At 39.1% G+C, this 12,657-nt stretch overlaps 1 protein-coding gene across 3 annotated transcripts in view; it reads left to right on the top strand.

Annotated features, from left to right (window-relative positions):
- Positions 1-260: 260 nt before the first annotated feature.
- Positions 261-12,657, top strand: part of FHL5 (four and a half LIM domains 5) — a 57,494-nt gene continuing 45,097 nt past the window's right edge. Inside the window, exon 1 of one of the 3 annotated variants that reach the window (XM_070796058.1) lies at positions 261-446. The gene's annotated coding sequence lies outside the window, so the exon portion shown is untranslated. Of the gene's footprint in view, positions 447-1,095; positions 1,419-12,657 lie in introns of those variants that run through there. The other 2 variants (XM_070796059.1, XM_019967336.2) reach the window with 2 other exon arrangements.

The raw sequence follows: 12,657 nt of genomic DNA, 5'->3' as shown, positions 1-12,657 counted from the left end.
CAGAACATTTCCTTCCTCACCCACCTTTACAAACTGAAGAAATGGCCTTAAACAGAGAGATTAAAAGTAAATGTCACCTGCTTTATAGATAAATATGACCCACTGAGAATTCCTGTTGTAGATTAGTTCAGTATTCAAACATTTCTTTAGATCCAGCTCCTGAAATATCTGGCCACTTTTTAAGTTTTGACTTCAGATTTCAAAAGCCTGAGTTTGTGCTTAAGTGAAGTCATACAGCCATGGACATGACATAACAATTGTTGCCAGCTCATAGGGAAAGAGGCAGCAGCAGGGAAGGCCAGGTCCACAGTTCAGGTGCAGGAAGCAGTAACTACTTTGAGTTATCCGAGTCAGGTCTAAGGCTCAAAGTTCACCAATTTCCCAGGAAGGCAGTGATAGAGGCCACACCCCACGATTCATCTCTCAAGCTACCAAAAACGCTACAGGTGAGAACATCGGGCCTCATCTCTTTCCAGATATTTCAACAAAAAAGCTCTGTAATTTGTCCATTTCTAACCTATAAGAAGATCTGATTTTAGCTCAGTTGGTAAAATAGCTGCCTGCAATGCAGGAGACTCCAGTTTGATTCCTGAGCTGGGAAGAACTCCTGGAGAATGGATAGACTACCCACTCCAGTATTTTGGGGCTTCCCTGGTGGCTCAGACAGTAAAGAATCTGCCTGCAATGCAGGAGACCTGGGTTCAATCCCTGGGTTGGGAATATCCTCTGAAGAAGGGCATGGCAACCCACTCCAGTATTCTTGCCTGGAGAGAATCCCTATGGACAGAGGAGCCTGGCAGGCTACAGTCCATGGGGTCGCAGAGTCAGCCATGACTGAGCGACTAAGCATAGCACACAGCAACCCATAAGAAGGATTCTGTCACTGAAATAACAGCAACAATAACAACAACCAAAAAAAAAAAACAAAAAAAAAAAAACAAAAAACAGGAAATACATCATTGTCTATAGAAAAAATGTTTTAATTTAAATATACCCTCAATTTAGCCTAGGCAGTGGGAATTTCTTGAGTGTATGTGAATGTCTGTATGTGCACTTTATACTTTAAACTTTCTGGAGATTATCTAGACGTTTCATGTACTAATTCTGGCAGGATTTCCCTTTAAGGATGTCCTGCAGAGAATTTGCTACTCATAATTTTAAGTAAAAATTGACGAGTACTTTTTCAGCCCAGTAGGAGTCAGCTATGTACATGTCACAAGACTTGGAGGAAACCCACACACCCTCCTATTTTCTTCCACAAAGTTAAAAAGGCTGCAGTTGGGAGGGATCCTCAGTTTTGGTGGCCCATTCTGTACCTCTTGGAGGTAACATATGAATGTGTTGGAGGGGAAAGTAAATCATCATATATTCTCCTTTCATCCTGTTTAAACTGTTGGAAGAAGCGGCTTTAAGAAAAAGTAAGTTTTGTTTTCTTCTCCTTAATGTTGTCTTTGCATTTCTAATTTTTTTTTAAGTGCAGGAGATTCTTATAAACTTTCTCATGGCTACTTAAAGGAAACTTTGTGGTGACTTGGTTTTACTTGGCAAGCAAGTATATATCTTGAAGTTTCTTAGAAACTTTTTAAAAGGCATTTGAGCCAGCAGTTATCAAACTTTATATGCTGAGCTTTTCAGATTTCTCAATTTGATGCCATGTGTATAAAGGCAACATAGTAGCCAGATAACTCTTTTGCGTTGTCTCCTGAGTTCTGAAAATTGTCTATAATTGGAGATACAACTTCATTGTATTCATAAAAAAGGGAATGACTTGATTCTGGGGTTTTAATTGGCTTAATTTATTTGAATGACTAACTTTATCACTAAGGATATTTTATGGCTGGATTTATATATCCAGAGCACAATTTAAAGTCATTTACAGATTTTGAGTTAGTGAGATTCCTGCTATTAAAAAAAAGAAAAACTGCCTATTTTTCACAAGCAGGCATAAAGACAGTTCCTAATGTTAGGCTTTCTAAGATTGAATTAAAATGTCTGTGTGTCTGACCCATGTGTAATATGCTGAATGAATCTAAAGCACTGCTTCTTGAAACAGATAGTATTATGAAAGCAGAAGTATGCTTCCCATATGTGTTTATACTTTTTCCCTCTCTAATCAGATTCTTTTTGGTGTCTGTTATCCATTTGAAAACCAAATGCAACTCAACTTGTCAATTTGGGTTTTGGAAATGTGGGAACCAAAAAGAATCATTAATAAAATGTGTAATTCTTATAAATAAAATGTAACAAGTCATTTTAGCTGTCATTTCACATTCACAATATTATCATGTATAGGTTCTAGGATTTTTATTAGCAACATATATGGGTTAAAATTTAGCACAAACAATTGCAGATATACACATCGCACAGGATATTTCTTAACATATTTGTTATGATATGTGCCTAAAGCCATAATCCAAACTGCTTGGTGGGAAAGGTAAACTCTGACATCTGTTTTCTACACTTGTTCTATTTATTCCCATGTGTTGTCATTAGCTGCCAATTCCGGGACTGTTCTACCTAAATAAGAGCAGCAGATTTGTGCTTTAATGTAACATCACCTCACTGACAAGTCTACCTCTTATTTTTATTATATTTGCCAACAACATTCTGAGTAAAGTTGGATTAGTTTGGGTTGCTTAAGCAAGGCTAGCAACTTTCTACTATAATTTTGAAAATAAAAATTTTTCTAGAACATGCTGCATAAGCTTAGATTTGTTTTTTCACATTTTCAATCTAGGAAATGACCTCTTTAGAATTGAAAACCAAATACTTGGGTTCACGTGGAAAGTTCTGAATCAGATGTCAGTTAAACAACCTTATATTTCCACGTTCTTGTAACTCTCTTTATCCTTTCTGATTGTCATCATTTTTCTTGGTTACCTTTTGGCCCCCTGGAAGGAACTGTGAATAGGAAGGGAAGGAGAAGGAGGATACGGGACTCCTTCCTGCCACAACAGCTCAAATCCCTCCAAAATTATCAGCTTGAGCACTATCTCCACAATAGACTTGGGATCACAGATTCTCTTAACAATCTGAGAATCAATGGACATGTCTCAGAAGAAAAAAGGCACATGGTATATAGACTTTTTATCCTTAACATTTCTGGGGTTGATATACTCTTGAAACCTGTTCTTGAGTATTCTTGAGGTGTCCTGATTATGAACTACTATTCTCTATGAAACCTGGAGTTGGGTTTATGCAATCTTTAAATGGATTAAGGTGGAAGTATGTCTGACTCTCTCAATTTACCCAAGGACAGGAAAGGTTAAGGCAAAGATTTTAGCTGAAGATAACATTTAAGGGTTAATTTTTGAAGTAGATACATAGTTAATCCATAGTCATACTTGTTCTGGACAGCATGTCCACTGATATAAAAGTGGAAGATTCAAATATCAGAAGTTTCTTCTGTGGAGACTAATGCTTAGAAAGGAAAGGTGATAGGACTAAGCCTCTAGAGACTCCAGAATGTGGAACAGGTGACTGAAGGGGGACCTACCTATTCTCTGGCCATTCTCCCAAATCCCCATACCGACCTATTGGTAGATTGGGGCATAAAAGGAAAGATCTAAACCAGTGCCCATTATCTCATATCTTCTACTTCAGGGTTCACGGACTTTAATCTTTCCTTCTTTATTGGCTCCTCTCATCATCATATACTTCTGCACACAGTATATCATCTATGAAGACTTGTCTAATCATCGCCCAGAAAGGGTTCGGCAGGGCAAAGTCTGGATGGCTCCTTCCAGCTGGTTTATAGATTGTGCGATGTCCTCTGAGTTGCTCCCTCTTGACAACTGAACTCGCACAGTGTGATAACCTAGTGATTGCACTGTTTTCATCAGTCATGTTTTTACAAATGGGTAGACTCATTCATCGGAGAAGGCGATGGCACCCCACTCCAGTACTCTTGCCTGGAAAATCCCATGGATGGAGGAGCCTGGTAGGCTGCAGTCCATGGGGTTGCGAAGAGTCGGACATGACTGAGCAACTTCCTTTTCACTTTTCATTTTCATGCATTGGAGAAGGAAATGGAAATCTAATCCAGAGTTCTTGCCTGGAGAATCCCAGGGACAGGGGAGCCTGGTGGGCTGCCGTCTATGGGGTCACACAGAGTCGGACACGACTGAAGTGACTTAGCAAAAGCACAAAATCATCATTTAAGCATATTCAAATCCCCCATCTTGAAAAGCTTCTGCTTCATTACCAAGCTTTTCCAGTTTACCCTCATTCCTAAGCTTTATAGATCAATGTCCTGAAAGTATTGTCTACACTCTGTAAAGAATCCCCATTTTCTTAGCCCTCACTTCTCAATCTATTGCTGTCTGGCTTTGATCCTCATCAGTTTTCCCCAGCTCTCACTGAGGTGATCAATCGCTAGTGTATTGCTAAATCCAGCAGAATTTCTTATTCTCTTCTTACTGTTTCAGAACCATTTTACCTTAGTCTCCACTTTTCCCATCTTGAAACACTCTTTACCCAGAGCTTCCATCATGTCCAACTCCTAGTTTTCCTCCCACCTCTAAGACCACTACACTCAGTCAGTTTCACAGATTCTTCTTCCTCTTTCCTTTATCCTAGACTTCTTTTCTCTTTCTGAGCAATGTCACAGCTTCAGTTACAGTCTATTCTATATGCTTAGGTGTCTGAAATCTTTATGTCCCGCTAAGATATCTTTCCTGAGCAACAAACCTCTATGTCTGATTGTCTGCTGAATATAGGACTTCCCAGAGCAGGTGTAGACCTTAGTGAATACAATGGAGTAAGTGCAGGGACATGAAGGGCAAGCCAGGTAGAATTTTGACCTAGAATTTGCCCTGGGATCCCTTTCAAAATGTCCAAGAATTTATGTGGTTTCCTCACTCACTCTTTGGACCTGACTGAATAGCTCTCCTTGACTTTCCCACAGTCCTCTCAAGTCTCATTTTAATCTAAAAGTAAACTCATCAACCAACCGCCTCTCATACTTTCCACCCTCTTCCCCCAAGTATCCTCGTACAGAAAATGACACCATGATACAACCAGTTGCTCAAGCCAGAAACTGGAGGTGAACTGACTCCACCTCTCCCTCAATTTATATACCCAAAGAATCTCCAAATTCTGTTCACACTACCTCATCCACTCACCAGCTTCCCTCCTTCGTCACTGCCATCGCCCTATTTCAGGCTGCCATCCTCCTTTATTTGGTGAACAGTAGTCCTTTCATGGGTCTCCCTGACTCCAGAATTGCCTTCTTTGGCTTCACTCCCCATACTGAAGCCAGAGTGATTGACGTGAAACTATTGGTCTAAAAATAGATTTGATTTTGACCATCTCTTACTTCAAGCCTTTTCCTGACTCTCCACTGGCCTTAGGATAATGTCCAGATTCCTTCTCAAAGTTAAAGAGAAGCAGCAGAGTTCAGTGGGCTACAGCAGAAGTTCCAAAACTTTAAAGTGCTCAGGAACCACCTTGTTAAAATGTCTATTCTGATTCTGTAGGTCTGGGTTGGTGCCTCAGTTGTTGCATTTTTAATAAGTTCCCAGGTGATACTGATAATACTGGTTCATGGACCGTACTTTTCATGCTAGATTGGCTGGAGCTCAAGTCTCTGTTGTATTCCTCACTAAATCTGATAACTTAGAAGAGTCACTTAGTGTGCACACATGTGTGTGTGTGTGTGTGTTATTGTCCTTGTATATGAAATGAAGATCATGACAGTATAAAATTTTCTTAGGTTTAAAATGAGGAATAAATGTGTTATATTAAAATTACATCAGTGTCTGGCACAGAATAAGTATTAAGCACAAGTTATTTTTCTTACTAGTTAAGACTGAACTGGAGAAGGAAATGGCAACCCACTCCAGTATTCTTGCCTAGAAAATCCCATGGACAGAGCAATCTGGAGGACTACAGTTCATGGAGTTGCAAAGAATTGGACACGACTGAGCAACTGAGCCCTGAGCACAAGACCCTAAATAACTTAGCCTCTATAGTCTTCTCCAAAACAGTTTTTACTGTTGCACTGATGGGCACACCCAGGCATGCACACATGTGTGCACACACACACACATAACACACACATAACACACTCTACTTCTCAGTCACAGCAAATGACCTTCAGCAAAGTAGGAATTGAGCAAATGCCTCTTTTCTGCCAGGCCTCCATGGGCACTTCTCCACAGAGCTCTCTGCCCACAGACCTAACTCACCTGAGTCATATCCAGGTGCTCCTTTCTCTGGAAAGAACTTACAGACCACCCTCTACCCAAATCTATGTTTGGTACCACTTCTTCATATTCTCAAACTGCCAATGTACCCTCTTGGGCTCACATTATAGTCTCATTTATTTCTCTTCTATAAGACTGTATGCTTCATTAGAGCAAGGGACTACGGCAATTACTGCTGAATTTCTAGCATTCTACACTCTGTTGCAAGTTTCTGATGATCAGTAAGAAAGAATGCATTTTATAGACACATTTTCAAAGACCATAAAATGAGACATGGAGACAGGGAACAAAGATTTAAGATCTGATGTAATAGAATGAGCTTCTCTGCAAATGCTGCCTCTGGGTTGCACTGTTAACCCACTGGAAAGGGGTGGGGGGAGTTTTAAATTCATTAAATAAATATGCAAGGCTAAAAAGTCAGTGCAAGAGTGATAGTGTGATACAGAGGAAAGAGTCAAAGCTTTGAAGTCTGGTCCATGTTAAGTCCTCTGTGAACTTGAGCAAATTAGTTCGCCTCACTTCCTTAAATGGAATAAAAATACCCATCTTGTAGAATTTTGTTTTAGAACTATGCTACCCGTAAATTCTGCTTATACAATTCTGCTGCTCCTGGACCTTAAGATTTTCCTTTGCTTATTCATTTTGCCAGAGCAGAATTATCAATGGACCTTGAGTTTTATTTTGCAGTAGACCATTTGGATGTATCAGGTTCTCCCCTCTCATTATTTAAGAATACACTTTAGGTTTTATTTTCAATTGAATTGCAATGAGAACATGCACTGTAGATGATGAGGAAATCGGCTTCTGGGATTCTTGCTTTCCAGCTTGATTCTGTTCTCTTTAAAGATCTTTTATATTTAATTATTCTTGCTGACAATTTAAGTAAAATGCCATTATCATGCAATTCCTAATACTTTTTAAAAGTCTATTAATAGCTGTCCTGGTCAAGGTATCAAACAATTTATCATTTTCCTGAGTCAAAAAGTCATGTTCATTCCTTCATGTATTCACTTTCATTCAAGTAAAGTCAGTATAGTATTAATATCTATAAAAATATTGGTCAAGGTTATCATGAATCTCTCCACTGTGCTGATAACCATTTCATGGGTGAACAAGGAGATGCCTATGATAAATTTTGACCAAGGCTTCTCAGTATAGAACAATGCTTTGACTTTATGTAAAAATTTTTTCTTCACATTAAATTCAGCATTTCTTTAGCAGTTCACAGATGTAATTTGCATGCAGGGAGAAAAAATGCATCTGACACCAAGCTATCATGTCACCTAAATGAAGTTGTAAAAATTATTTCTGGCCTTGTAATTACAATCATTCTATTAATTTGATGCCTTAAACATTTCTACACTTACACTATTACAGAAGATTCTAATCACTGAGTTTTTTTTTTATAAAATGTATTACTACAATCTAATTTTGTTCAATATTTTTCCTTATTTTCAAAGTGTATATTATGCATTGTACAATTTAAAAAGTAATGAACAGTAAAAAATCTTTTTAAAAATCTGTAACATTAATCAATAATTTTAACATTTGAGTATATTTTCTTCTAAACTTGTTTTCTACTCTTCAAAAATATTTATGTGGTCAAGATCACATTGATTATTTAATTCCTACTTTTTTTCCATTTAAAGCAATATTAGGAGCATTTTGCCATGTCATTAAGTAATTTTCCAAACACCATATTAATAATTTCTAGTGTTATTTTAATACTCTTGCCTGGAAAATCCCATGGAAGGAGGAGCCTGGAAGGCTGCAGTCCATGGGGTCACTGAGGGTCGGACACAACTGAGCGACTTCACTTTCACTTTTTACTTTCATGTATTGGAGAAGGACATGGCAACCCACTCCAATGTTCTTGCCTGGAGAATCCCAGGGACGGGGGAGCCTGGTAGGTTGCCGTCTATGGGGTCACACAGAGTCGGACACGACTGAAGTGACTTAGCAGCAGTAGCAGCAGCAGTGTTATTTTAAAAGTCATTTAGTAAATAATTTTATATTTTTTAAGCAGTGTGCAGAAGTTCTTTTCAAACTCTCCAGGTTCGATGCACGATACTGGATGCTTGGGGCTGGTGCACTGGGACGACCCAGAGGGATGGTATGGGGAGGAGGGAGGAGGGTTCGGGATGGGGAACGCATGTATACCTGTGGCAGATTCATTTCGATATTTGGCAAAACTAATACAATATTGAAAAGTTTAAAAATAAAATTTTTTTAAAAATCTACAAAAAAATAAAAAAACACTCAACAAAATATAACAAAAAAACACAAAATGTATTTTATGTTTTCTGTAAATGGAAAAGACAGTAAATATTTTAGATTTCAAAAACTATTCAACTCTGCAGTGAGAGTGCAAAAGTAGCTACAGACTGTAAATGAAAGAGGCTGTGTTTCAATAAAACTTTGTAGACCCTGAAAATTGAATGTCATATAATTTCACGTATCAAAAAAGTTATCCTTCTTTTGATTTTCTTTGATCACTTAAAAATGCAAAAGCTATGTTTAGGCCTCAAGCCATGAAAACACAGATTGTGGCTGGATTTTTGTTCTTGAGATGGAGTTGGCAACCTGAACTCAGCAGCCTAATACCAAGAACCTTGGCTTCAGCAAGTTTGAAAAAGTTCCATGAACACAAAAATGTGAATATATTCTTAAGGAGAGGTAAATAATTTTTATTAGGTGCTAAGATATTCTTTTGAAAGGATCAAATATTTGTCTTTATTTAAGTAAAGTAGTATTTATTTATTTTTTTTCAAAATTTTTTTTTATTTTTAAACTTTACAATATTGTATTGATTTTGCCAAATATCAAAATGAATCCGCCACAGGTATACATGTGTTCCCCATTCTGAACCCTCCTCCCTCCTCCCTCCCCATACCCTCCCTCTGGGTCGTCCCAGTGCACCAGCCCCAAGCATCCAGTATCGTGCATCGAACCTGGACTGGCGACTCATTTCATACATGATATTATACATGTTTCAACGTCATTCTCCCAAATCTTCCCACCCTCTCCCTCTCCCACAGAGTTCATAAGACTGTTCTATACTTCAGTGTCTCTTTTGCTGTCTTGTATACAGGGTTATTGTTACCATCTTTCTAAATTCCATATATATACGTTAGTATACTGTATTGGTGTTTTTCTTTCTGGCTTACTTCACTCTGTATAATAGGCTCCAGTTTCATCCACCTCATTAGAACTGATTCAAATGTATTTTTTTAATGGCTGAATAATACTCCATTCTTTAGCTAAAAATGTTTAAAAATTACTGCTGTAGATAATAGACCCGAAAGCACTTTGTAAACCACATGTGTGTGTTAGTCGCTCAGTCGTGTCCAACTCTTTGTGACCCTATGGACTGTAGCCCGCCAGGTTCCTCTGTCCATGGGATTTTCCCAGGCAAGAATACTGGAGTGGGTTGCCATTCCCTTCTCCAGGAGATCTTCCCAACCCAGGGATCAAACCTGGGTCTCCCGTATTGTGGGCAGATTCTTTACTGTCTGAGCCACCAGGGAAGCCCTTGTAAACCACAAATCATTATTAAAATATCTATTAGTACTTTGCTTATGATACTTTTCATTCAGACACCAAGTGATCTGAAAAAAATTGATTAATGAAAATAAATGTAGGCATTATCAGAATTCAATCTGAAAAACTGATACTCAAAATTCAAAAATCTTATAAACTGTAATCTAAAGAGGGACTAGATAACAAGTTAAATTACTAAAGACATTTAAAATAGAATTAATGGTTATTCTAATCGAGGTAATTAAAATATTTATTGTTTTTTGACTGAGTCAAGAGCTTAGAAACACTATTCATTCCTTCACTTAGTTTTTGTTAAGTTTTAAACTACAAAGTTAAAATAATCAGAGAATCCTAATTTACCATTCTGATTAATAAAAACTAGCCTGTGTATGGAGAAGGCAATAGCAACCCACTCCAGTACTCTTGCCTGGAAAATCCCATGGATGGAGGAGCCTGGTAGGCTGCAGTGCATCGGGTTGCTAGGAGTTGGACGTGACTGAGCAACTTCACTTTCACTTTTCACTTTTCACTTTCATGCATTGGAGAAGGAAATGGCAACCCACTCCAGTGTTCTCGCCTGCAGAATCCCAGGGACGGGGAAGCCTGGTGGTCTGCCGTCTATGGGGTTGCACAGAGTCGGACACGACTAAAGTGACTTAGCAGCAGCAGCGTGTGTGTGTGTGTGTGTGTGTGTGTGTGTGTGTGTGTGTATTCTGTCTTTTCTCCTCTCCTGCCACATGCATATGCACACAGCACAACAAAAGGACTTAGGAATAAAGCCACCTTTATTGGAATGTATGTATGGATTTGAAAGTCCCACTCACTCATGAACCTCTCCTTTCAGAGTTCTAGGACAATTGTGAAATAGATACAGTGTCATATATGAATCAATTTATCATCAATGTTTTTATTGTTAAGGCTGGGTTAGAAAACAGAGCTATTCCCTGAGACTGTGCCTCCCAGCCTGAACTGAGCTTATTTGCAGAGAGGTAGAGAACTTGGACTCAGTGCTCCTTCCTATGGCTGGGTGGCTGCAGTGGGCTCCCTCCAGAAGAGCAGAGTTTAGGGCTATGCCTTGGCAAATCCCACTGGAGGGAAGTGGGAGATACTTGAGTGGGGTCCTTTGCCCAGTTGCTTCTCAGTTAAGTGACTCCCCAGGTAGAACAGAATCAGCAAGTGAAGGGACAAACATTTCACCTCCAAAACTTTCCAAAGACAAATTCCTTTACATGGCCAGTATAGAAATCTGAGAGAAATGAGAGATTCCTTAATATGATTTTTAATTCAAAAAATATTCCTGCTTCTTTGTATAAATGTAAGCTCTGCCAGAATTCCAATAAGGATGATGCTATTAAAGTGTTGCACTCAATATGTCAGTAAATCTAGAAGACTCAGCAGTGGCCACAGGACTGGAAACGGTCAATCCTCATCCCAATTCCCGAGAGAGTACTAAAGAATGTTCAAACCATAGGACAGTTGTACTCATCTCCCATGCTAGTAAGGTCATGCTTAAAATCTTGCATGCTAGGCTTCAGCATTACTCAAACCAAGAACTTCTAGATGTCCAAGTTAGGTTTAGAAAACGAAGAGGAACCAGAGATCAAATTGCCAACATTTGCTGGATTATAGATAAAGAAAGGGAATTTCAGAAAAACATCTACCTGTTTCATCAACTACACTAAAGCCTTTGACTGTGTGGATCATAACAAACCGTGGAAAGCTCTTAAAGAGATGGGAATACCAGACCACCTTATCTGTCTTCTGAGAAAGCTGCATGCGGGTCAAGAAGCAAGTTAGAATGTTGTATGGAAAAACTGGTTCAGGATTGAGAAAGGAGTATGACAGGGCTGTCTGCTGTCATTCGGCTTATACCTATATGCTAAGCACATCATGAGAAATGCTGGGCAGGATGAGTTACAAGCTGGAATCAAGACAGGTGCAAGAAACATCAACAACCTCAGATATGTGGATGATACCACTCTAAAGGCAGAAAGTGAAAAGGAACTAAAGAGCCTCTTGATGAGGGTGAAGGAGGAGAGTGAAAGAGCTGGCTTAAAACTAAATGTTAAAAAACTAAGATCATGTCATCTGGCCCCATTCAGTTCAGTTCAGTTCAGTCGTACTTCAGAAAGAGGAAGAGGTGGAAGTAGTGACAGATTTCCTCTTCTTGGGCTCCAACATCACTGTGGGTGGTGACTGTAGCCATGAAATCAGAAGACAATTGCTTCTTGACAGGAAAGTTATGACAAACCCAGACAGTGTGGTGAAAAGCAGAGACATTACTCTGCTGACAAAGGTCCATATAGTCAAGGCTGTGGTCTTCCCAATAGCTATGTATTGGTGTGAGAGCTGGACTGGAAAGAATGCTGAGAGCCAAAGAATTGATACCTTCAAACTCTGGTGTTGAGAAGACTCCTGAGAGTCCCTTGGACTGCAAGGAGATCAAGCCAATCAATCTTAAGGGAAATCAACTCTGAATACTCCTTGGAAGGACTGATGCTGAAGCTGAAGCGCCAGCAATTTGGTCACCTGATGCCAACAGCTGACTCATTGGAAAAGTCCTTGATGCTGGGAAAGATTGAGGGCAGAAGGAGAAGAGGGCGTTAGAGGTTGAGATGACTGGATGGCATCACCAATGCAATGAACATGAACTTGGGCAAACTTCGGGAGATGGTGAGGGACAGGGAGGCCTGGCCTACAGCAAGCAGTCCATGGGGTTGCAAAGAGTCAGACACAACTTGGCGACTGAACAACAGTAACAATTGTAATTTTAGTTTAGTATAAATTTAAGTCATCAATGTAAATTGTTGAAATGCCAAATAAGAGAGATTTTCAGTTGAAGGTATATGTCCCAGGCCTGCTTAACAGTATGGTCTTCAGTTGACCAAGAAGAAAACAGTAGGCTAAAATT

The sequence above is a fragment of the Bos indicus genome, chromosome 9, assembly GCF_029378745.1.
Source record: "Bos indicus isolate NIAB-ARS_2022 breed Sahiwal x Tharparkar chromosome 9, NIAB-ARS_B.indTharparkar_mat_pri_1.0, whole genome shotgun sequence".
NCBI classification, from domain to species: Eukaryota; Metazoa; Chordata; class Mammalia; order Artiodactyla; family Bovidae; genus Bos; species Bos indicus.
This window is presented reverse-complemented; position numbering and strand designations above follow the sequence as displayed.